This window comes from Osmerus mordax, chromosome 16 (assembly GCF_038355195.1).
Source record: "Osmerus mordax isolate fOsmMor3 chromosome 16, fOsmMor3.pri, whole genome shotgun sequence".
NCBI classification, from domain to species: Eukaryota; Metazoa; Chordata; class Actinopteri; order Osmeriformes; family Osmeridae; genus Osmerus; species Osmerus mordax.
The window spans coordinates 2,501-25,531 of record NC_090065.1 but is presented as its reverse complement, the minus strand read 5'-3'; positions in this window follow the sequence as shown (position 1 = coordinate 25,531).

The window sequence follows — 23,031 nt, the reverse complement described above, 5'->3', positions numbered from 1 at the left end:
TTCTAGGCAGAGTTATGGGCCGGACAAAAAGGGAAGAGAAATATGGTCGAAAATCTTAAAATCCTATCCAAAACACGCCCGTAGAGGGGACTCTGATGAGTAGACCAGACCACGTTTGGGGCATGTAGGGCCTTTCTAGGCAGAGTTATGGGCCTGACAAAAAGGGAAGTCAAATATGGTCAATTTAAAACAAAATCCAATCCAAAACATGCCCGTAGAGGGGACTCTGATGAGCAGACCAGACCAAGTTTGGGGCATGTAGGGCCTTTCTAGGCAGAGTTATGGGACGGACAAAAAGGGAAGACAAATATGGTCAAAAATCTTAAAATACAATCCAAAACACACCCGTAGAGGGGACTCTGATGAGCAGACCAGACCAAGTTTGGGGCATGTAGGCCCTTTCTAGGCAGAGTTATGGGCCGGACAAAAAGGGAAGTCAAATATGGTCAATTTAAAACAAAATCCAATCCAAAACACGCCCGTAGAGGGGACTCTGATGAGCAGACCAGACCAAGTTTGGGGCATGTAGGGCCTTTCTAGGCAGAGTTATGGGACGGACAAAAAGGGAAGACAAATATGGTCAAAAATCTTAAAATACAATCCAAAACACGCCCGTAGAGGGGACTCTGATGAGCAGACCAGACCAAGTTTTGGGGCATGTAGGGCCTTTCTAGGCAGAGTTATGGGCCGGACAAAAAGGGAAGTCAAATATGGTCAATTTAAAACAAAATCCAATCCAAAACACGCCCGTAGAGGGGACTCTGATGAGCAGACCAGACCAAGTTTGGGGCATGTAGGGCCTTTCTAGGCAGAGTTATGGGCCGGACCAAAAGGGAAGTCAAATATGGTCGGAAATCTTAAAATCCAACCCAAAACACGCCCGTAGAGGGGACTCTGATGAGCAGACCAGACCAAGTTTGGGGCATGTTGGACCCTTCTAGGCAGAGATATGGGCCCGACAAAAAGGGAAGACAAATATGGTCAAAAATCTTAAAATCCAATCCAAAACACGCCCGTAGAAGGGACTCTGATGAGCAGACCAGACCAAGTTTGGGGCATGTAGGGCCTTTCTAGGCAGAGTTATGGGCCGGACAAAAAGGGAAGACAAATCCAATCCAAAACACGCCCGTAGAGGGGACTCTGATGAGCAGACCAGACCAAGTTTGGGGCATGTAGGGCCTTTCTAGGCAGAGTTATGGGCCAGACAAAAAGGGAAGACAAATATGGTCAAAAATCTTAAAATCCAATCCAAAACACGCCCGTAGAGGGGAATCTGATGAGCAGACCAGATCAAGTTTGGGGCATGTAGGGCCTTTCTAGGCAGAGTTATGGGCCGGACAAAAAGGGAAGACAAATCCAATCCAAAACACGCCCGTAGAGGGGACTCTGATGAGCAGACCAGACCAAGTTTGGGGCAAGTAGGGCCTTTCTAGGCAGAGTTATGGGCCGCACAAAAAGGGAAGACAAATATGGTCAAAAATCTTAAAATCCAATCCAAAACACGCCCGTAGAGGGGACTCTGATGAGCAGACCAGACCAAGTTTGGGGCATGTAGGGCCTTTCTAGGCAGAGTTATGGGCCGGACAAAAAGGGAAGTCAAATATGGTCGGAAATCTTAAAATCCAACCCAAAACACGCCCGTAGAGGGGACTCTGATGAGCAGACCAGACCTAGTTTGGGGCATGTAGGGCCTTTCTAGGCAGGGTTATGGGCTGGACAAAAAGGGAAGAAAAATATGGTCAAATTTGTAAAAATCCAATCCAAAACACGCCCGTAGAGGGGACTCTGATGAGTAGACCAGACCAAATTTGGGGCATGTAGGGCCTTTCTAGGCCGAGTTATGAGCTGGACAAAAAGGGAAGGCAAATATGGTCAATTTTTTTACAAATCCAATCCAAAACACGCCCGTAGAGGGGACTCTGATGAGTAGACCAGACCAAGTTTGGGGCATGTAGGGCCTTTCTAGGCAGAGTTATGGGCCGGACAAAAAGGGAAGAGAAATATGGTCGAAAATCTTAAAATCCTATCCAAAACACGCCCGTAGAGGGGACTCTGATGAGTAGACCAGACCACGTTTGGGGCATGTAGGGCCTTTCTAGGCAGAGTTATGGGCCTGACAAAAAGGGAAGTCAAATATGGTCAATTTAAAACAAAATCCAATCCAAAACATGCCCGTAGAGGGGACTCTGATGAGCAGACCAGACCAAGTTTGGGGCATGTAGGGCCTTTCTAGGCAGAGTTATGGGACGGACAAAAAGGGAAGACAAATATGGTCAAAAATCTTAAAATACAATCCAAAACACGCCCGTAGAGGGGACTCTGATGAGCAGACCAGACCAAGTTTGGGGCATGTAGGGCCTTTCTAGGCAGAGTTATGGGCCGGACAAAAAGGGAAGTCAAATATGGTCAATTTAAAACAAAATCCAATCCAAAACACGCCCGTAGAGGGGACTCTGATGAGCAGACCAGACCAAGTTTGGGGCATGTAGGGCCTTTCTAGGCAGAGTTATGGGACGGACAAAAAGGGAAGACAAATATGGTCAAAAATCTTAAAATACAATCCAAAACACGCCCGTAGAGGGGACTCTGATGAGCAGACCAGACCAAGTTTTGGGGCATGTAGGGCCTTTCTAGGCAGAGTTATGGGCCGGACAAAAAGGGAAGTCAAATATGGTCAATTTAAAACAAAATCCAATCCAAAACACGCCCGTAGAGGGGACTCTGATGAGCAGACCAGACCAAGTTTGGGGCATGTAGGGCCTTTCTAGGCAGGGTTATGGGCTGGACAAAAAGGGAAGAAAAATATGGTCAAATTTGTAAAAATCCAATCCAAAACACGCCCGTAGAGGGGACTCTGATGAGCAGACCAGACCAAGTTTGGGGCATGTAGGCCCTTTCTAGGCAGAGTTATGGGCCGGACAAAAAGGGAAGAGAAATATGGTCGAAAATCTTAAAATCCTATCCAAAACACGCCCGTAGAGGGGACTCTGATGAGTAGACCAGACCACGTTTGGGGCATGTAGGGACTTTCTAGGCAGAGTTATGGGCCTGACAAAAAGGGAAGTCAAATATGGTCAATTTAAAACAAAATCCAATCCAAAACATGCCCGTAGAGGGGACTCTGATGAGCAGACCAGACCAAGTTTGGGGCATGTAGGGCCTTTCTAGGCAGAGTTATGGGACGGACAAAAAGGGAAGACAAATATGGTCAAAAATCTTAAAATACAATCCAAAACACGCCCGTAGAGGGGACTCTGATGAGCAGACCAGACCAAGTTTGGGGCATGTAGGCCCTTTCTAGGCAGAGTTATGGGCCGGACAAAAAGGGAAGTCAAATATGGTCAATTTAAAACAAAATCCAATCCAAAACACGCCCGTAGAGGGGACTCTGATGAGCAGACCAGACCAAGTTTGGGGCATGTAGGGCCTTTCTAGGCAGAGTTATGGGCCGGACAAAAAGGGAAGTCAAATATGGTCAATTTAAAACAAAATCCAATCCAAAACACGCCCGTAGAGGGGACTCTGATGAGCAGACCAGACCAAGTTTGGGGCATGTAGGGCCTTTCTAGGCAGAGTTATGGGACGGACAAAAAGGGAAGACAAATATGGTCAAAAATCTTAAAATACAATCCAAAACACGCCCGTAGAGGGGACTCTGATGAGCAGACCAGACCAAGTTTTGGGGCATGTAGGGCCTTTCTAGGCAGAGTTATGGGCCGGACAAAAAGGGAATTCAAATATGGTCAATTTAAAACAAAATCCAATCCAAAACACGCCCGTAGAGGGGACTCTGATGAGCAGACCAGACCAAGTTTGGGGCATGTAGGGCCTTTCTAGGCAGAGTTATGGGCCGGACCAAAAGGGAAGTCAAATATGGTCGGAAATCTTAAAATCCAACCCAAAACACGCCCGTAGAGGGGACTCTGATGAGCAGACCAGACCTAGTTTGGGGCATGTAGGGCCTTTCTAGGCAGGGTTATGGGCTGGACAAAAAGGGAAGAAAAATATGGTCAAATTTGTAAAAATCCAATCCAAAACACGCCCGTAGAGGGGACTCTGATGAGCAGACCAGACCAAGTTTGGGGCATGTAGGCCCTTTCTAGGCAGAGTTATGGGCCGGACAAAAAGGGAAGTCAAATATGGTCGGAAATCTTAAAATCCAATCCAAAATACGCCCATAGAGGGGACTCTGATGAGCAGACCAGACCAAGTTTGGGGCATGTAGGCCCTTTCTAGGCAGAGTTATGGGCCGGACAAAAAGGGAAGTCAAATATGGTCAATTTAAAACAAAATCCAATCCAAAACACGCCCGTAGAGGGGACTCTGATGAGCAGACCAGACCAAGTTTTGGGGCATGTAGGGCCTTTCTAGGCAGAGTTATGGGCCGGACAAAAAGGGAATTCAAATATGGTCAATTTAAAACAAAATCCAATCCAAAACACGCCCGTAGAGGGGACTCTGATGAGCAGACCAGACCAAGTTTGGGGCATGTAGGGCCTTTCTAGGCAGAGTTATGGGCCGGACCAAAAGGGAAGTCAAATATGGTCGGAAATCTTAAAATCCAACCCAAAACACGCCCGTAGAGGGGACTCTGATGAGCAGACCAGACCTAGTTTGGGGCATGTAGGGCCTTTCTAGGCAGGGTTATGGGCTGGACAAAAAGGGAAGAAAAATATGGTCAAATTTGTAAAAATCCAATCCAAAACACGCCCGTAGAGGGGACTCTGATGAGCAGACCAGACCAAGTTTGGGGCATGTAGGCCCTTTCTAGGCAGAGTTATGGGCCGGACAAAAAGGGAAGTCAAATATGGTCGGAAATCTTAAAATCCAATCCAAAATACGCCCATAGAGGGGACTCTGATGAGCAGACCAGACCAAGTTTGGGGCATGTAGGCCCTTTCTAGGCAGAGTTATGGGCCGGACAAAAAGGGAAGTCAAATATGGTCAATTTAAAACAAAATCCAATCCAAAACACGCCCGTAGAGGGGACTCTGATGAGCAGACCAGACCAAGTTTGGGGCATGTAGGGCCTTTCTAGGCAGAGTTATGGGCCGGACATAAAGGGAAGTCAAATATGGTCGAAAATCTTAAAATCCAATCCAAAACACGCCCGTAGAGGGGACTCTGATGAGCAGACCAGACCAAGTTTGGGGCATGTAGGGCCTTTCTAGGCAGAGTTATGGGCCGGACAAAAAGGGAAGTCAAATATGGTCGGAAATCTTAAAATCCAATCCAAAACACGCCCGTAGAGGAGACTCTGATGAGCAGACCAGACCAAGTTTGGGGCATGTAGGCCCTTTCTAGGCAGAGTTATGGGCCGGACAAAAAGGGAAGAGAAATATGGTCGAAAATCTTAAAATCCAATCCAAAACACGCCCGTAGAGGGGACTCTGATGAGCAGACCAGACCAAGTTTGGGGCATGTAGGGCCTTTCTAGGCAGAGTTATGGGCCAGACAAAAAGGGAAGAGAAATATGGTCGAAAATCTTAAAATCCAATCCAAAACACGCCCGTAGAGGGGACTCTGATGAGCAGACCAGACCAAGTTTGGGGCATGTAGGGCCTTTCTAGGCAGAGTTATGGGCCGGACAAAAAGGGAAGTCAAATATGGTCGGAAATCTTAAAATCCAATCCAAAACACGCCCGTAGAGGAGACTCTGATGAGCAGACCAGACCTAGTTTGGGGCATGTAGGGCCTTTCTAGGCAGAGTTATGGGCCGGACAAAAAGGAAAGAGAAATATGGTCAAAAATCTTAAAATCCAATCCAAAACACGCCCGTAGAGGGGACTCTGATGAGCAGACCAGACCTAGTTTGGGGCATGTAGGGCCTTTCTAGGCAGAGTTATGGGCCGGACAAAAAGGGAAGAGAAATATGGTCGAAAATCTTAAAATCCAATCCAAAACACGCCCGTAGAGGGGACTCTGATGAGTAGACCAGACCAAGTTTGGGGCATGTAGGGCCTTTCTAGGCAGAGTTATGGGCCGGACAAAAAGGGAAGAGAAATATGGTCGAAAATCTTAAAATCCAATCCAAAACACGCCCGTAGAGGGGACTCTGATGAGTAGACCAGACCAAGTTTGGGGCATGTAGGGCCTTTCTAGGCAGAGTTATGGGCCGGACAAAAAGGGAAGACAAATATGGTCAATTTTTTTACAAATCCAACCCAAAACACGCCCGTAGAGGGGACTCTGATGAGTATACCAGACCAAGTTTGGGGCATGTAGGGCCTTTCTAGGCAGGGTTATGGGCTGGACAAAAAGGGAAGAAAAATATGGTCAAATTTGTAAAAATCCAATCCAAAACATGCCCTTAGAGGGGACTCTTATGAGTAGACCAGACCAAGTTTGGGGCATGTAGGGCCTTTCTAGGCAGGGTTATGGGCTGGACAAAAAGGGAAGAAAAATATGGTCAAATTTGTAAAAATCCAATCCAAAACACGCCCGTAGAGGGGACTCTGATGAGTAGACCAGACCACGTTTGGGGCATGTAGGGCCTTTCTAGGCAGAGTTATGGGCCTGACAAAAATGGAAGTCAAATATGGTCAATTTAAAACAAAATCCAATCCAAAACATGCCCGTAGAGGGGACTCTGATGAGCAGACCAGACCAAGTTTGGGGCATGTAGGGCCTTTCTAGGCAGAGTTATGGGACGGACAAAAAGGGAAGACAAATATGGTCAAAAATCTTAAAATACAATCCAAAACACGCCCGTAGAGGGGACTCTGATGAGCAGACCAGACCAAGTTTGGGGCATGTAGGGCCTTTCTAGGCAGAGTTATGGGCCGGACAAAAAGGGAAGACAAATATGGTCGAAAATCTTAAAATCCAATCCAAAACACGCCCGTAGAGGGGACTCTGATGAGTAGACCAGACCAAGTTTGGGGCATGTAGGGCCTTTCTAGGCAGAGTTATGGGCCGGACAAAAAGGGAAGACAAATATGGTCAAAAATCTTAAAATACAATCCAAAACACGCCCGTAGAGGGGACTCTGATGAGCAGACCAGACCAAGTTTTGGGGCATGTAGGGCCTTTCTAGGCAGAGTTATGGGCCGGACAAAAAGGGAAGTCAAATATGGTCAATTTAAAACAAAATCCAATCCAAAACACGCCCGTAGAGGGGACTCTGATGAGCAGACCAGACCAAGTTTGGGGCATGTAGGGCCTTTCTAGGCAGAGTTATGGGCCGGACCAAAAGGGAAGTCAAATATGGTCGGAAATCTTAAAATCCAACCCAAAACACGCCCGTAGAGGGGACTCTGATGAGCAGACCAGACCTAGTTTGGGGCATGTAGGGCCTTTCTAGGCAGGGTTATGGGCTGGACAAAAAGGGAAGAAAAATATGGTCAAATTTGTAAAAATCCAATCCAAAACACGCCCGTAGAGGGGACTCTGATGAGCAGACCAGACCAAGTTTGGGGCATGTAGGCCCTTTCTAGGCAGAGTTATGGGCCGGACAAAAAGGGAAGTCAAATATGGTCGGAAATCTTAAAATCCAATCCAAAATACGCCCATAGAGGGGACTCTGATGAGCAGACCAGACCAAGTTTGGGGCATGTAGGCCCTTTCTAGGCAGAGTTATGGGCCGGACAAAAAGGGAAGTCAAATATGGTCAATTTAAAACAAAATCCAATCCAAAACACGCCCGTAGAGGGGACTCTGATGAGCAGACCAGACCAAGTTTGGGGCATGTAGGGCCTTTCTAGGCAGAGTTATGGGCCGGACATAAAGGGAAGTCAAATATGGTCGAAAATCTTAAAATCCAATCCAAAACACGCCCGTAGAGGGGACTCTGATGAGCAGACCAGACCAAGTTTGGGGCATGTAGGGCCTTTCTAGGCAGAGTTATGGGCCGGACAAAAAGGGAAGTCAAATATGGTCGGAAATCTTAAAATCCAATCCAAAACACGCCCGTAGAGGAGACTCTGATGAGCAGACCAGACCAAGTTTGGGGCATGTAGGCCCTTTCTAGGCAGAGTTATGGGCCGGACAAAAAGGGAAGAGAAATATGGTCGAAAATCTTAAAATCCAATCCAAAACACGCCCGTAGAGGGGACTCTGATGAGCAGACCAGACCAAGTTTGGGGCATGTAGGGCCTTTCTAGGCAGAGTTATGGGCCAGACAAAAAGGGAAGAGAAATATGGTCGAAAATCTTAAAATCCAATCCAAAACACGCCCGTAGAGGGGACTCTGATGAGCAGACCAGACCAAGTTTGGGGCATGTAGGGCCTTTCTAGGCAGAGTTATGGGCCGGACAAAAAGGGAAGTCAAATATGGTCGGAAATCTTAAAATCCAATCCAAAACACGCCCGTAGAGGAGACTCTGATGAGCAGACCAGACCAAGTTTGGGGCATGTAGGCCCTTTCTAGGCAGAGTTATGGGCCGGACAAAAAGGGAAGACAAATATGGTCGAAAATCTTAAAATCCAATCCAAAACACGCCCATAGAGGGGACTCTGATGAGCAGACCAGACCTAGTTTGGGGCATGTAGGGCCTTTCTAGGCAGAGTTATGGGCCGGACAAAAAGGAAAGAGAAATATGGTCAAAAATCTTAAAATCCAATCCAAAACACGCCCGTAGAGGGGACTCTGATGAGCAGACCAGACCTAGTTTGGGGCATGTAGGGCCTTTCTAGGCAGAGTTATGGGCCGGACAAAAAGGGAAGAGAAATATGGTCGAAAATCTTAAAATCCAATCCAAAACACGTCCGTAGAGGGGACTCTGATGAGCAGACCAGACCAAGTTTGGGGCATGTAGGGCCTTTCTAGGCAGAGTTATGGGCCGGACAAAAAGGGAAGAGAAATATGGTCAATTTAAAACAAAATCCAATCCAAAACACGCCCGTAGAGGGGACTCTGATGAGCAGACCAGACCAAGTTTGGGGCATGTAGGGCCTTTCTAGGCAGAGTTATGGGCCGGACAAAAAGGGAAGAGAAATATGGTCGAAAATCTTAAAATCCAATCCAAAACACGCCCGTAGAGGGGACTCTGATGAGCAGACCAGACCAAGTTTGGGGCATGTAGGGCCTTTCTAGGCAGAGTTATGGGCCGGACAAAAAGGGAAGAGAAATATGGTCGGAAATCTTAAAATCCAACCCAAAACACGCCCGTAGAGGGGACTCTGATGAGCAGACCAGACCAAGTTTGGGGCATGTAGGGCCTTTCTAGGCAGGGTTATGGGCTGGACAAAAAGGGAAGAAAAATATGGTCAAATTTGTAAAAATCCAATCCAAAACACGCCCGTAGAGGGGACTCTGATGAGTAGACCAGACCACGTTTGGGGCATGTAGGGCCTTTCTAGGCAGAGTTATGGGCCTGACAAAAATGGAAGTCAAATATGGTCAATTTAAAACAAAATCCAATCCAAAACATGCCCGTAGAGGGGACTCTGATGAGCAGACCAGACCAAGTTTGGGGCATGTAGGGCCTTTCTAGGCAGAGTTATGGGCCGGACAAAAAGGGAAGACAAATATGGTCAATTTTTTTACAAATCCAACCCAAAACACGCCCGTAGAGGGGACTCTGATGAGTATACCAGACCAAGTTTGGGGCATGTAGGGCCTTTCTAGGCAGGGTTATGGGCTGGACAAAAAGGGAAGAAAAATATGGTCAAATTTGTAAAAATCCAATCCAAAACATGCCCTTAGAGGGGACTCTTATGAGTAGACCAGACCAAGTTTGGGGCATGTAGGGCCTTTCTAGGCAGGGTTATGGGCTGGACAAAAAGGGAAGAAAAATATGGTCAAATTTGTAAAAATCCAATCCAAAACACGCCCGTAGAGGGGACTCTGATGAGTAGACCAGACCACGTTTGGGGCATGTAGGGCCTTTCTAGGCAGAGTTATGGGCCTGACAAAAATGGAAGTCAAATATGGTCAATTTAAAACAAAATCCAATCCAAAACATGCCCGTAGAGGGGACTCTGATGAGCAGACCAGACCAAGTTTGGGGCATGTAGGGCCTTTCTAGGCAGAGTTATGGGACGGACAAAAAGGGAAGACAAATATGGTCAAAAATCTTAAAATACAATCCAAAACACGCCCGTAGAGGGGACTCTGATGAGTAGACCAGACCAAGTTTGGGGCATGTAGGGCCTTTCTAGGCAGAGTTATGGGCCGGACAAAAAGGGAAGACAAATATGGTCAATTTAAAACAAAATCCAATCCAAAACACGCCCGTAGAGGGGACTCTGATGAGCAGACCAGACCAAGTTTGGGGCATGTAGGGCCTTTCTAGGCAGAGTTATGGGCCGCACAAAAAGGGAAGACAAATATGGTCAAAAATCTTAAAATACAATCCAAAACACGCCCGTAGAGGGGACTCTGATGAGCAGACCAGACCAAGTTTTGGGGCATGTAGGGCCTTTCTAGGCAGAGTTATGGGCCGGACAAAAAGGGAAGTCAAATATGGTCAATTTAAAACAAAATCCAATCCAAAACACGCCCGTAGAGGGGACTCTGATGAGCAGACCAGACCAAGTTTGGGGCATGTAGGGCCTTTCTAGGCAGAGTTATGGGCCGGACCAAAAGGGAAGTCAAATATGGTCGGAAATCTTAAAATCCAACCCAAAACACGCCCGTAGAGGGGACTCTGATGAGCAGACCAGACCTAGTTTGGGGCATGTAGGGCCTTTCTAGGCAGGGTTATGGGCTGGACAAAAAGGGAAGAAAAATATGGTCAAATTTGTAAAAATCCAATCCAAAACACGCCCGTAGAGGGGACTCTGATGAGCAGACCAGACCAAGTTTGGGGCATGTAGGCCCTTTCTAGGCAGAGTTATGGGCCGGACAAAAAGGGAAGTCAAATATGGTCGGAAATCTTAAAATCCAATCCAAAATACGCCCATAGAGGGGACTCTGATGAGCAGACCAGACCAAGTTTGGGGCATGTAGGCCCTTTCTAGGCAGAGTTATGGGCCGGACAAAAAGGGAAGTCAAATATGGTCAATTTAAAACAAAATCCAATCCAAAACACGCCCGTAGAGGGGACTCTGATGAGCAGACCAGACCAAGTTTGGGGCATGTAGGGCCTTTCTAGGCAGAGTTATGGGCCGGACATAAAGGGAAGTCAAATATGGTCGAAAATCTTAAAATCCAATCCAAAACACGCCCGTAGAGGGGACTCTGATGAGCAGACCAGACCAAGTTTGGGGCATGTAGGGCCTTTCTAGGCAGAGTTATGGGCCGGACAAAAAGGGAAGTCAAATATGGTCGGAAATCTTAAAATCCAATCCAAAACACGCCCGTAGAGGAGACTCTGATGAGCAGACCAGACCAAGTTTGGGGCATGTAGGCCCTTTCTAGGCAGAGTTATGGGCCGGACAAAAAGGGAAGAGAAATATGGTCGAAAATCTTAAAATCCAATCCAAAACACGCCCGTAGAGGGGACTCTGATGAGCAGACCAGACCAAGTTTGGGGCATGTAGGGCCTTTCTAGGCAGAGTTATGGGCCAGACAAAAAGGGAAGAGAAATATGGTCGAAAATCTTAAAATCCAATCCAAAACACGCCCGTAGAGGGGACTCTGATGAGCAGACCAGACCAAGTTTGGGGCATGTAGGGCCTTTCTAGGCAGAGTTATGGGCCGGACAAAAAGGGAAGTCAAATATGGTCGGAAATCTTAAAATCCAATCCAAAACACGCCCGTAGAGGAGACTCTGATGAGCAGACCAGACCAAGTTTGGGGCATGTAGGCCCTTTCTAGGCAGAGTTATGGGCCGGACAAAAAGGGAAGACAAATATGGTCGAAAATCTTAAAATCCAATCCAAAACACGCCCATAGAGGGGACTCTGATGAGCAGACCAGACCTAGTTTGGGGCATGTAGGGCCTTTCTAGGCAGAGTTATGGGCCGGACAAAAAGGAAAGAGAAATATGGTCAAAAATCTTAAAATCCAATCCAAAACACGCCCGTAGAGGGGACTCTGATGAGCAGACCAGACCTAGTTTGGGGCATGTAGGGCCTTTCTAGGCAGAGTTATGGGCCGGACAAAAAGGGAAGAGAAATATGGTCGAAAATCTTAAAATCCAATCCAAAACACGTCCGTAGAGGGGACTCTGATGAGCAGACCAGACCAAGTTTGGGGCATGTAGGGCCTTTCTAGGCAGAGTTATGGGCCGGACAAAAAGGGAAGAGAAATATGGTCAATTTAAAACAAAATCCAATCCAAAACACGCCCGTAGAGGGGACTCTGATGAGCAGACCAGACCAAGTTTGGGGCATGTAGGGCCTTTCTAGGCAGAGTTATGGGCCGGACAAAAAGGGAAGAGAAATATGGTCGAAAATCTTAAAATCCAATCCAAAACACGCCCGTAGAGGGGACTCTGATGAGCAGACCAGACCAAGTTTGGGGCATGTAGGGCCTTTCTAGGCAGAGTTATGGGCCGGACAAAAAGGGAAGAGAAATATGGTCGGAAATCTTAAAATCCAACCCAAAACACGCCCGTAGAGGGGACTCTGATGAGCAGACCAGACCAAGTTTGGGGCATGTAGGGCCTTTCTAGGCAGGGTTATGGGCTGGACAAAAAGGGAAGAAAAATATGGTCAAATTTGTAAAAATCCAATCCAAAACACGCCCGTAGAGGGGACTCTGATGAGTAGACCAGACCACGTTTGGGGCATGTAGGGCCTTTCTAGGCAGAGTTATGGGCCTGACAAAAATGGAAGTCAAATATGGTCAATTTAAAACAAAATCCAATCCAAAACATGCCCGTAGAGGGGACTCTGATGAGCAGACCAGACCAAGTTTGGGGCATGTAGGGCCTTTCTAGGCAGAGTTATGGGACGGACAAAAAGGGAAGACAAATATGGTCAAAAATCTTAAAATACAATCCAAAACACGCCCGTAGAGGGGACTCTGATGAGCAGACCAGACCAAGTTTGGGGCATGTAGGGCCTTTCTAGGCAGAGTTATGGGCCGGACAAGAAGGGAAGACAAATATGGTCGAAAATCTTAAAATACAATCCAAAACACGCCCGTAGAGGGGACTCTGATGAGTAGACCAGACCAAGTTTGGGGCATGTAGGGCCTTTCTAGGCAGAGTTATGGGCCGGACAAAAAGGGAAGACAAATATGGTCAATTTAAAACAAAATCCAATCCAAAACACGCCCGTAGAGGGGACTCTGATGAGCAGACCAGACCAAGTTTGGGGCATGTAGGGCCTTTCTAGGCAGAGTTATGGGACGGACAAAAAGGGAAGACAAATATGGTCAAAAATCTTAAAATACAATCCAAAACACGCCCGTAGAGGGGACTCTGATGAGCAGACCAGACCAAGTTTTGGGGCATGTAGGGCCTTTCTAGGCAGAGTTATGGGCCGGACAAAAAGGGAAGTCAAATATGGTCAATTTAAAACAAAATCCAATCCAAAACACGCCCGTAGAGGGGACTCTGATGAGCAGACCAGACCAAGTTTGGGGCATGTAGGGCCTTTCTAGGCAGAGTTATGGGCCGGACAAAAAGGGAAGAGAAATATGGTCGAAAATCTTAAAATCCAATCCAAAACACGCCCGTAGAGGGGACTCTGATGAGCAGACCAGACCTAGTTTGGGGCATGTAGGGCCTTTCTAGGCAGAGTTATGGGCCGGACAAAAAGGGAAGAGAAATATGGTCGAAAATCTTAAAATCCAATCCAAAACAAACAAAAGCTACGATTCTTGTGCTTGTAGATATGTAAACCATTTCAAGATCGAGTCACAACAACAAGTTTAGTCAACGTCTTTGTCCAGTCACCACTTTGGTGTTGTTTACAAAGCCAAACGTCTCTACTTACCCTCAAAGGTTCTGTGTCGTCCAGGTATGCAAACAACACATCAAAACTTGATCTACGTACATTCCCAAGGGTTCAAAGTATCTAACCATTAAAGTAATTCGTCCAAATACAATGTTTTACGTTCATGAATAGCCATTATCCTTTGTTTCATTATGCAAGTTAGCCGACGGAAGAAACAACTTGTTCACATAAAAGTGTTCTGTTCTCCGGTTAGCAACGGAGTTTTCACGATATGAAGCAATCAAAATGTCCGTTGAACCCTCCCCTTTTGATTGACACCTTGTTTGACCCAATAGGAGCTTCCATGCCCCGTTGACAGCCCTCTAAAGCCAATTAGGTCTGTGCGTCCTGCCCCCCCCCCCGCCCCCCCCCACACTCTTTCTAAACAAATTTCTCGAACTGGCTTCGACTGGCTCTGAAATGAGCTCGTTAGCCTTGTAGCTGAAAGCTAGCTGAAAATGCCAATACCTCATTTGTATGTGTCTGTGGAGCCGTCAAAATAAAAGTCGATTGCGCAATAGGGTTGAAAGAATCAGTTTTCTTTGTGCGCCAATCCTGGGAATCAGATAAAGCACTCCAATGTGTTCATGCTTCAATTTTTGTGTTTCAGTAATACTAATTAGGGATTTAGCTATTATATATGATAGTTCTAAGTACCACCTTTCATTAGAGATAACAATTATGAAAAATAATACCTTTTATCCTGAGTATTTGACCTTGGTTACAAAGGGTCATTTTGGAGTCTCCAAAAGGCCCTTTTAGAAAATGAATGGATGTACTCTTATAAAAACATGTGTCAAATATGAATATATTGTGGTATTATGTTTGACTTTTGATTTGAATTGGGTAAGGCTTCAACCTGTGGTCCAATTTAGTCTTCCAGCTAATACCTACCACCTCTAGGCCTCTTCAGGCCTCTGTTTTCAAAACAAAATCTAGACGGAAATAGAAATTTTCACTTTCCTTGTGTTCAAGCTTCTATTACTCAACACTAGTAGGACTGACAGGGGTCCTGACAACAGGGGACATAACTTCAGAGTGTCAGCTTTCAAAAGAGATCATTTACATGCATGTACTCCAAATGGTTCAAGAACAGCTTCCAATTTACTTTGGGTATGCTGTTTAGGCGTTTTCAGGCAAATTTAACTGGATTTTGAAAAGGTTAAGATTTTCGACCATATTTGACTTCCCTTTTTGTCCGGCCCATAACTCTGCCTAGAAAGGCCCTACATGCCCCAAACTTGGTCTGGTCTACTCATCAGAGTCCCCTCTACGGGCGTTTTTTGGATTGGATTTTGTTTTAAATTGACCATATTTGACTTCCCTTTTTGTCCGGCCCATAACTCTGCCTAGAAAGGCCCTACATGCCCCAAACTAGGTCTGGTCTGCTCATCAGAGTCCCCTCTACGGGCGTGTTTTGGATTGGATTTTAAGATTTTCGACCATATTTGACTGCCCTTTTTGTCCGGCCCATAACTCTGCCTAGAAAGGGCCTACATGCCCCAAACTTGGTCTGGTCTGCTCATCCGAGTCCCCTCTACGGGCGTGTTTTGGATTGGATTTTAAGATTTCCGACCATATTTGTCTTCCCTTTTTGTCCGGCCCATAACTCTGCCTAGAAAGGCCCTACATGCCCCAAACTTGGTCTGGTCTGCTCATCGGAGTCCCCTCTACGGGCGTGTTTTGGATTGGATTTTGTTTTAAATTGACCATATTTGACTTCCCTTTTTGTCCGGCCCATAACTCTGCCTAGAAAGGCCCTACATGCCCCAAACTTGGTCTGGTCTGCTCATCAGAGTCCCCTCTACGGGCGTGTTTTGGATTGGATTTTAAGATTTTCGACCATATTTGTCTTCCCTTTCTGTCCGGCCCATAACTCTGCCTAGAAAGGCCCTACATGCCCCAAACTAGGTCTGGTCTGCTCATCAGAGTCCCCTCTACGGGCGTGTTTTGGATTGGATTTTAACCTGTTTTTCGACCAGACCAAGTTTGGTTCCCAGGTGCTTCCCAGGTTCTCTTCGAGCAGTAAACCTGTTGACATGGTCTCAGCTTTCTCTTAGAGCAGTAGACCTGTTGACATGGTCTCAACTTGTTGAAATCCCATCAATGTGCCGGGAGTATTTTGAAAAGTATTTTGAAAAGTAATTAGAAAATTATTAAAGTATTTCTGAAAGTATTTTGAAAAGTACTTTAATAAATTACTTTTCAAAAATACTTTAATATTTTTCTAATTACTTTTCAAAAATACTTTAATATTTTTCTAATTACTTTTAAAAAATACTTTAGTATTTTTCTAATTACTTTTCAAAAATACTTTAGTATTTTTCTAATTACTTTTCAAAAATACTTTAGTATTTTTCTAATTACTTTTCAAAAATACTTTAATATTTTTCTAATTACTTTTCAAAAATACTTTAATATTTTTCTAATTACTTTTCAAAAATACTTTAATATTTTTCTAATTACTTTTCAAAAATACTTTAATATTTTTCTAATTACTTTTCAAAAATACTTTAATACTTTTCTAATTACTTTTCAAAAATACTTTAATACTTTTCTAATTACTTTAAAAAAATACTTTAATATTTTTCTAATTACTTTTCAAAAATACTTTAATACTTTTCTAATTACTTTTCAAAAATACTTTAATATTTTTCTAATTACTTTTCAAAAATACTTTAATATTTTTCTAATTACTTTTCAAAAATACTTTAATACTTTTCTAATTACTTTTCAAAAATACTTTAATATTTTTCTAATTACTTTTCAAAAATACTTTAATATTTTTCTAATTACTTTTCAAAAATACTTTAATACTTTTCTAATTACTTTTCAAAAATACTTTAATACTTTACATTTACATTTAGTCATTTAGCAGACGCTCTTATCCAGACCGACTTACAGTAAGTACAGGGACATTCCCCCGAGGCAAGTAGGGTGAAGTATCAGTTGTCTGGATTACTAGCCCGATTCCCTCACCGCTCAGCCACCTGACTCACCTGACTTTTCTAATTACTTTTCAAAATACTTTTCAAAATACTTTTTGAGATGATCTTGTTGACATGGTCTCAGCTTTCTCTTAGAGCAGAAGACCTGTTGGCATGGTCTCAACTTGTTGAAATCCCATGACACACCCAAGCTAAACCTCCTAAATATACAGATAAATATAAAAATACAATATACTAAGACAGACACAGACAGACAGACAGAAAGGTAGGCAGGCAGTAAACAGATTAGTCGGGATTGTGGGGAAAAAAGGCTTCAGAGGGGGTGTTTCCAAAAAATACAAATACAAAAATCCCATCCAAACACTGCACATAGAGGGGCTTCTAATGAGCAGACCAGACCTAGTTTGGGGCCAGGGGGAGCCTCCTAGGCAGAGTTATGGGGGGGAGAAAGGTCCAAAACCCCCTTTTCTTCAAAATGGTACAATCCAAAAAAAAACTACATGGTAAAGTCCTAAAGTCTCTTTCTCTAACCCTAACCCTCAGGTGCCTGGTCCCGCCCTACACTGCCATGTCCCCTGGACTGACAGGTCGGTGGACCCATTTAGTTTCACAGGGGCCCCTCCCCATCTCTCTGGGGGGGTGGCCCTGGACCTCTCCTCATTTCTGGGGAGTGGCCCTGACACCTTTGGTGCCAGTCAACCAATTGCTGTGTCTATCAGACAAACAGATTAGCTTGATCTTCACTTAAAATTATGCCTGTACCCCTCTTTGTGGCTACCATTCCTACCTTTGGTTTCTCTCACTCAAGCGGAAGTGAAGCGGGAGTCCAAACCCCCCTTTCTTCAAAACGGTAAAAGTCTCTTTCTCTCTTGTCCATGGTAAATTCCAAACCCCCCTTCTACATGATTAAGTCCTAACCCCCCTTTCTTCTCCATGGTAAAGTCCTAAAGTCTCTTTCTCTAACCCTTAGGTGCCTGGTCCTGCCCTACACTGCCATGTCCCCTGGACTGACAGGTTGGGGGACTCATTTTATTTCACAGGGGCCCCTCCCCATTTCTGGGGGGTTGTCCTGGGCCTCTCCCCATTTCTGGGGGGGTGGCCCTGACACCCTCAGATGCCTGGGTCCTCCCTACACTGCCATGTCCCCTGGACTGACAGGTTGGGGGACCCATTTTATTTCACAGGGGCCCCTCCCCATTTCTGGGGGGTTGTCCTGGGCCTCTCCCCATTTCTGGGGGGGTGGCCCTGACACCCTCAGGTGCCTGGGTCCTCCCTACACTGCCATGTCCCCTGGACTGACAGGTTGGGGGACCCATTTTATTTCACAGGGGCCCCTCCCCATTTCTGGGGGGTGGCCTTGACACTTTGGTGCCAGTCAACCAATCGCTGTGTCTATCAGAGAAGCAGATCGATTTAATCTTCACCAATACTCAGGCCGATACCCCTCTTCGGGGCTACCATTCCTACCTTTGGTTTCTCTCAATCAAGCGGAAGTGAAGCGGGAGTCCAAACCCCCCTTTCTTCAAAACGGTAAAAGTCTCTTTCTCTCTTGTCCATGGTAAATTCCAAACCCCCCTTCTACATGATTAAGTCCTAACCCCCCTTTCTTCTCCATGGTAAAGTCCTAAAGTCTCTTTCTCTAACCCAAGGTGCCTGGTCCTGCCCTACACTGCCATGTCCCCTGGACTGACAGGTTGGGGGACTCATTTTATTTCACAGGGGCTCCTCCCCATTTCTGGGGAGCGGCCTCGACACTTTGGTGCCAGTCAACCAATCGCTGTGTCTATCAGAGAAGCAGATCGATTTAATCTTCACCAATACGCAGACCGATACCCCTCTTCGGGGCTACCATTCCTACCTTTGGTTTCTCAATCATTTTCCAGTTTGATTAGGCTCAATGGGGTTTTTGATACCCGTTGCTGACGCCGCTTGCCGCTCTCACCGTTGAAAGATTTGCTACCTCAGTTGATGGGGTCTCCCTGAAACAATTCAAGGCCTCATCCGGATCCCTCGGCAGACTCCTGACGTAGGGGTTCCAGACCGGGTTTTCCACGGCTTTGGTGAGTATGCTTTCCCAAGGTATAGTTAGCGTCGGTAGAAGATTGGTGGGTCCAGTGGTTTAGCACAATGGGACATATTCCCAGGACTCACCCGCCGACAAACCTAGGCCCTAGCCGCTGGTAGAAGCTTGTAGGGAGTTCCAAGGCTCGATAGGAGCCTTACCTCCCTTCCGCCAGCACTCCTTAGCCCCCGCTGGGTAAGTTGCGACAGGGGCAGCTTGTCTGGGTGGGCGGGAGACTTTGATCCACTCTGGGCAGGCTGTGACCACAAGCAGTCTGTCCGGGCAAGTGGTTCTTCAGGCCCTCTCCGGGCAGGCTGTGGTAACCTTGCGGTGTTAACAAGCAGTCTGTTTGGGTGGGCGGTAAGTATGCGGCCCTCCTGCGTCCCACTCGGGACAGCACGCAGGATGTGGTGGTCCAGGGCTCAGGACCTTGATCGTAGCCTAGTCTTTTACGGGGGGTAGCCCCACTCATGCACCACTGCACTACACCTTGACTGATTCTGATCATCACCCTTTAGCCCAAGGGGTGTGATCAAACCCATACCCCAGGATACGCTTTTGCCTCCCTGGTTTCTGGTGCTTGTTGGCTTCCCCATGAGAAATGTATTCTCTTGGACATGTTCTCTTGCACAGTTTATTGTGCCTCTTACTGGGTATCCATTCTACCCCAACATTTTCCGTGTGGCGAGAGCAGTGGGCAGGATCCAAGGTAAGAATTGCACCATTTTTGCTTATTAGCATTAGCACTGATTGCTAATATATATTTTTTTAATTTATTTTCAAAGAAATTTATTTTTCCAAAAATTCAAGCTTTACAATTCACATTTTATTTCACATTGAACTTACTCTCCAATCCCTCCTAAAACTTGCACCATTTTGCTTATTAGCATTAGCATTGATTGCTAATAAAAAGGTTTCCTTCACAAATTAGTTCTACTGGCCCGATTTGGACAAGAATGGGGTTAGTCTTCGGACAGCGGTATGTCATCATTTTTACTCCCATTCTCCAGAACGGTTTCCAACAGATCTCATCCTAGACCTTGGGATATCCAGTTTGTCATTGCTAGACCTATATTACCAAATGTTGGGATTGATACCCTTCTTGGATCTTTACTGGACTTTAGACATTATACAAACTCTATACTAACCCTAGTTTATCCTCTTCAGAATCCTGTTAAATTTGCCTGAAAACGCCTAAACAGCATACCCAAAGTAAATTGGAAGCTGTTCTTGAACCATTTGGAGTACATGCATGTAAATGATCTCTTTTGAAAGCTGACACTCTGAAGTTATGTCCCCTGTTGTCAGGACCCCTGTCAGTCCTACTAGTGTTGAGTAATAGAAGCTTGAACACAAGGAAAGTGAAAATTTCTATTTCCGTCTAGATTTTGTTTTGAAAACAGAGGCCTGAAGAGGCCTAGAGGTGGTAGGTATTAGCTGGAAGACTAAATTGGACCACAGGTTGAAGCCTTACCCAATTCAAATCAAGTCAAACATAATACCACAATATATTCATATTTGACACATGTTTTTATAAGAGTACATCCATTCATTTTCTAAAAGGGCCTTTTGGAGACTCCAAAATGACCCTTTGTAACCAAGGTCAAATACTCAGGATAAAAGGTATTATTTTTCATAATTGTTATCTCTAATGAAAGGTGGTACTTAGAACTATCATATATAATAGCTAAATCCCTAATTAGTATTACTGAAACACAAAAATTGAAGCATGAACACATTGGAGTGCTTTATCTGATTCCCAGGATTGGCGCACAAAGAAAACTGATTGCGCAATACCATATTGCGCAATCGACTTTTATTTTGACGGCTCCACAGACACATACAAATGAGGTATTGGCATTTTCAGCTAGCTTTCAGCTACAAGGCTAACGAGCTCATTTCAGAGCCAGTCGAAGCCAGTTCGAGAAATTTGTTTAGAAAGAGTGTAGGGGGGGGGGGGGGGCGGGGGGGGGCAGGACGCACAGACCTAATTGGCTTTAGAGGGCTGTCAACGGGGCATGGAAGCTCCTATTGGGTCAAACAAGGTGTCAATCAAAAGGGGAGGGTTCAACGGACATTTTGATCCCTCCATATCGTATTTTCTCCGTTTCTAACCGGAGGAATGTGCACTTTTATTTGAACAAGTTGTTTCTTCCGTCGGCTAACTTGCATAATGAAACAAAGGATAATGGCTATTCATGAACGTAAAACATTATATTTGGAGAATTACTTTACATGGTTAGATACTTTGAACCCTTGGGAATGTACGCAGATCAAGTTTTGATGTGTTGTTTGCATACCTGGACGACACAGAACCTTTGAGGGTAAGTAGAGACGTTTGGCTTTGTAAACATCACCAAAGTGGTGACTGGACAAAGACGTTGACTAAACTTGTTGTTGTGACTCGATCTTGAAATGGTTTACATATCTACAAGCACAAGAATCGTAGCTTTCCAATGATGTATAACATGTGTAGCGTCTAAAAAATATATTTGTTAGAATTTAGTGCGTCGTAACTGAGGAAGGGGGGGGCAGCATTTTTGTAACGCGGGCGATACAGGAACGTCAACAGGTTATCATAAGGGGACGGAGTTAGTGGGGTTTCAGGTGGGCGTGCTTAAATGGGGCCTCACCTGTACTGTGGTCCCGTTGGGGTCCCACAGGGTGTTTCCTCATCATTACTGCCACACCTTACCCTCATTAATGCTACCTAACCTGCCTGGGCCTTGGTCTCTACTCACCCCTACAGCTCCTTCTCATTCCAACCTTAGATTTGCCTTGATTCCTTTATCATTAAGAAGATCTGAAGATTTGCCATCAATTCTCTCTCCTTCGGTTCTCTTCCTTTACCCAAAAAACCCTCTCCCTTAGGGTTAGGGTTAGGGTTAGGGTTAGGGTTAGGGTTAGGGTTAGGGTTAGGGTTAGGGTTAGGGTTAGGGTTAGGGTTAGGGTTAGGGTTAGGGTTAGGGTTAGGGTTAGGGTTAGGGTTAGGGTTAGGGTTAGGGTTAGGGTTAGGGTTAGGGTTAGGGTTAGGGTTAGGGTTAGGGTTAGGGTTAGGGTTAGGGTTAGGGTTAGGGTTAGGGTTAGGGTTAGGGTTAGGGTTAGGGTTAGGGTTAGGGTTAGGGTTAGGGTTAGGGTTAGGGTTAGGGTTAGGGTTAGGGTTAGGGTTAGGGTTAGGGTTAGGGTTAGGGTTAGGGTTAGGGTTAGGGTTAGGGTTAGGGTTAGGGTTAGGGTTAGGGTTAGGGTTAGGGTTAGGGTTAGGGTTAGGGTTAGGGTTAGGGTTAGGGTTAGGGTTAGGGTTAGGGTTAGGGTTAGGGTTAGGGTTAGGGTTAGGGTTAGGGTTAGGGTTAGGGTTAGGGTTAGGGTTAGGGTTAGGGTTAGGGTTAGGGTTAGGGTTAGGGTTAGGGTTAGGGTTAGGGTTAGGGTTAGGGTTAGGGTTAGGGTTAGGGTTAGGGTTAGGGTTAGGGTTAGGGTTAGGGTTAGGGTTAGGGTTAGGGTTAGGGTTAGGGTTAGGGTTAGGGTTAGGGTTAGGGTTAGGGTTAGGGTTAGGGTTAGGGTTAGGGTTAGGGTTAGGGTTAGGGTTAGGGTTAGGGTTAGGGTTAGGGTTAGGGTTAGGGTTAGGGTTAGGGTTAGGGTTAGGGTTAGGGTTAGGGTTAGGGTTAGGGTTAGGGTTAGGGTTAGGGTTAGGGTTAGGGTTAGGGTTAGGGTTAGGGTTAGGGTTAGGGTTAGGGTTAGGGTTAGGGTTAGGGTTAGGGTTAGGGTTAGGGTTAGGGTTAGGGTTAGGGTTAGGGTTAGGGTTAGGGTTAGGGTTAGGGTTAGGGTTAGGGTTAGGGTTAGGGTTAGGGTTAGGGTTAGGGTTAGGGTTAGGGTTAGGGTTAGGGTTAGGGTTAGGGTTAGGGTTAGGGTTAGGGTTAGGGTTAGGGTTAGGGTTAGGGTTAGGGTTAGGGTTAGGGTTAGGGTTAGGGTTAGGGTTAGGGTTAGGGTTAGGGTTAGGGTTAGGGTTAGGGTTAGGGTTAGGGTTAGGGTTAGGGTTAGGGTTAGGGTTAGGGTTAGGGTTAGGGTTAGGGTTAGGGTTAGGGTTAGGGTTAGGGTTAGGGTTAGGGTTAGGGTTAGGGTTAGGGTTAGGGTTAGGGTTAGGGTTAGGGTTAGGGTTAGGGTTAGGGTTAGGGTTAGGGTTAGGGTTAGGGTTAGGGTTAGGGTTAGGGTTAGGGTTAGGGTTAGGGTTAGGGTTAGGGTTAGGGTTAGGGTTAG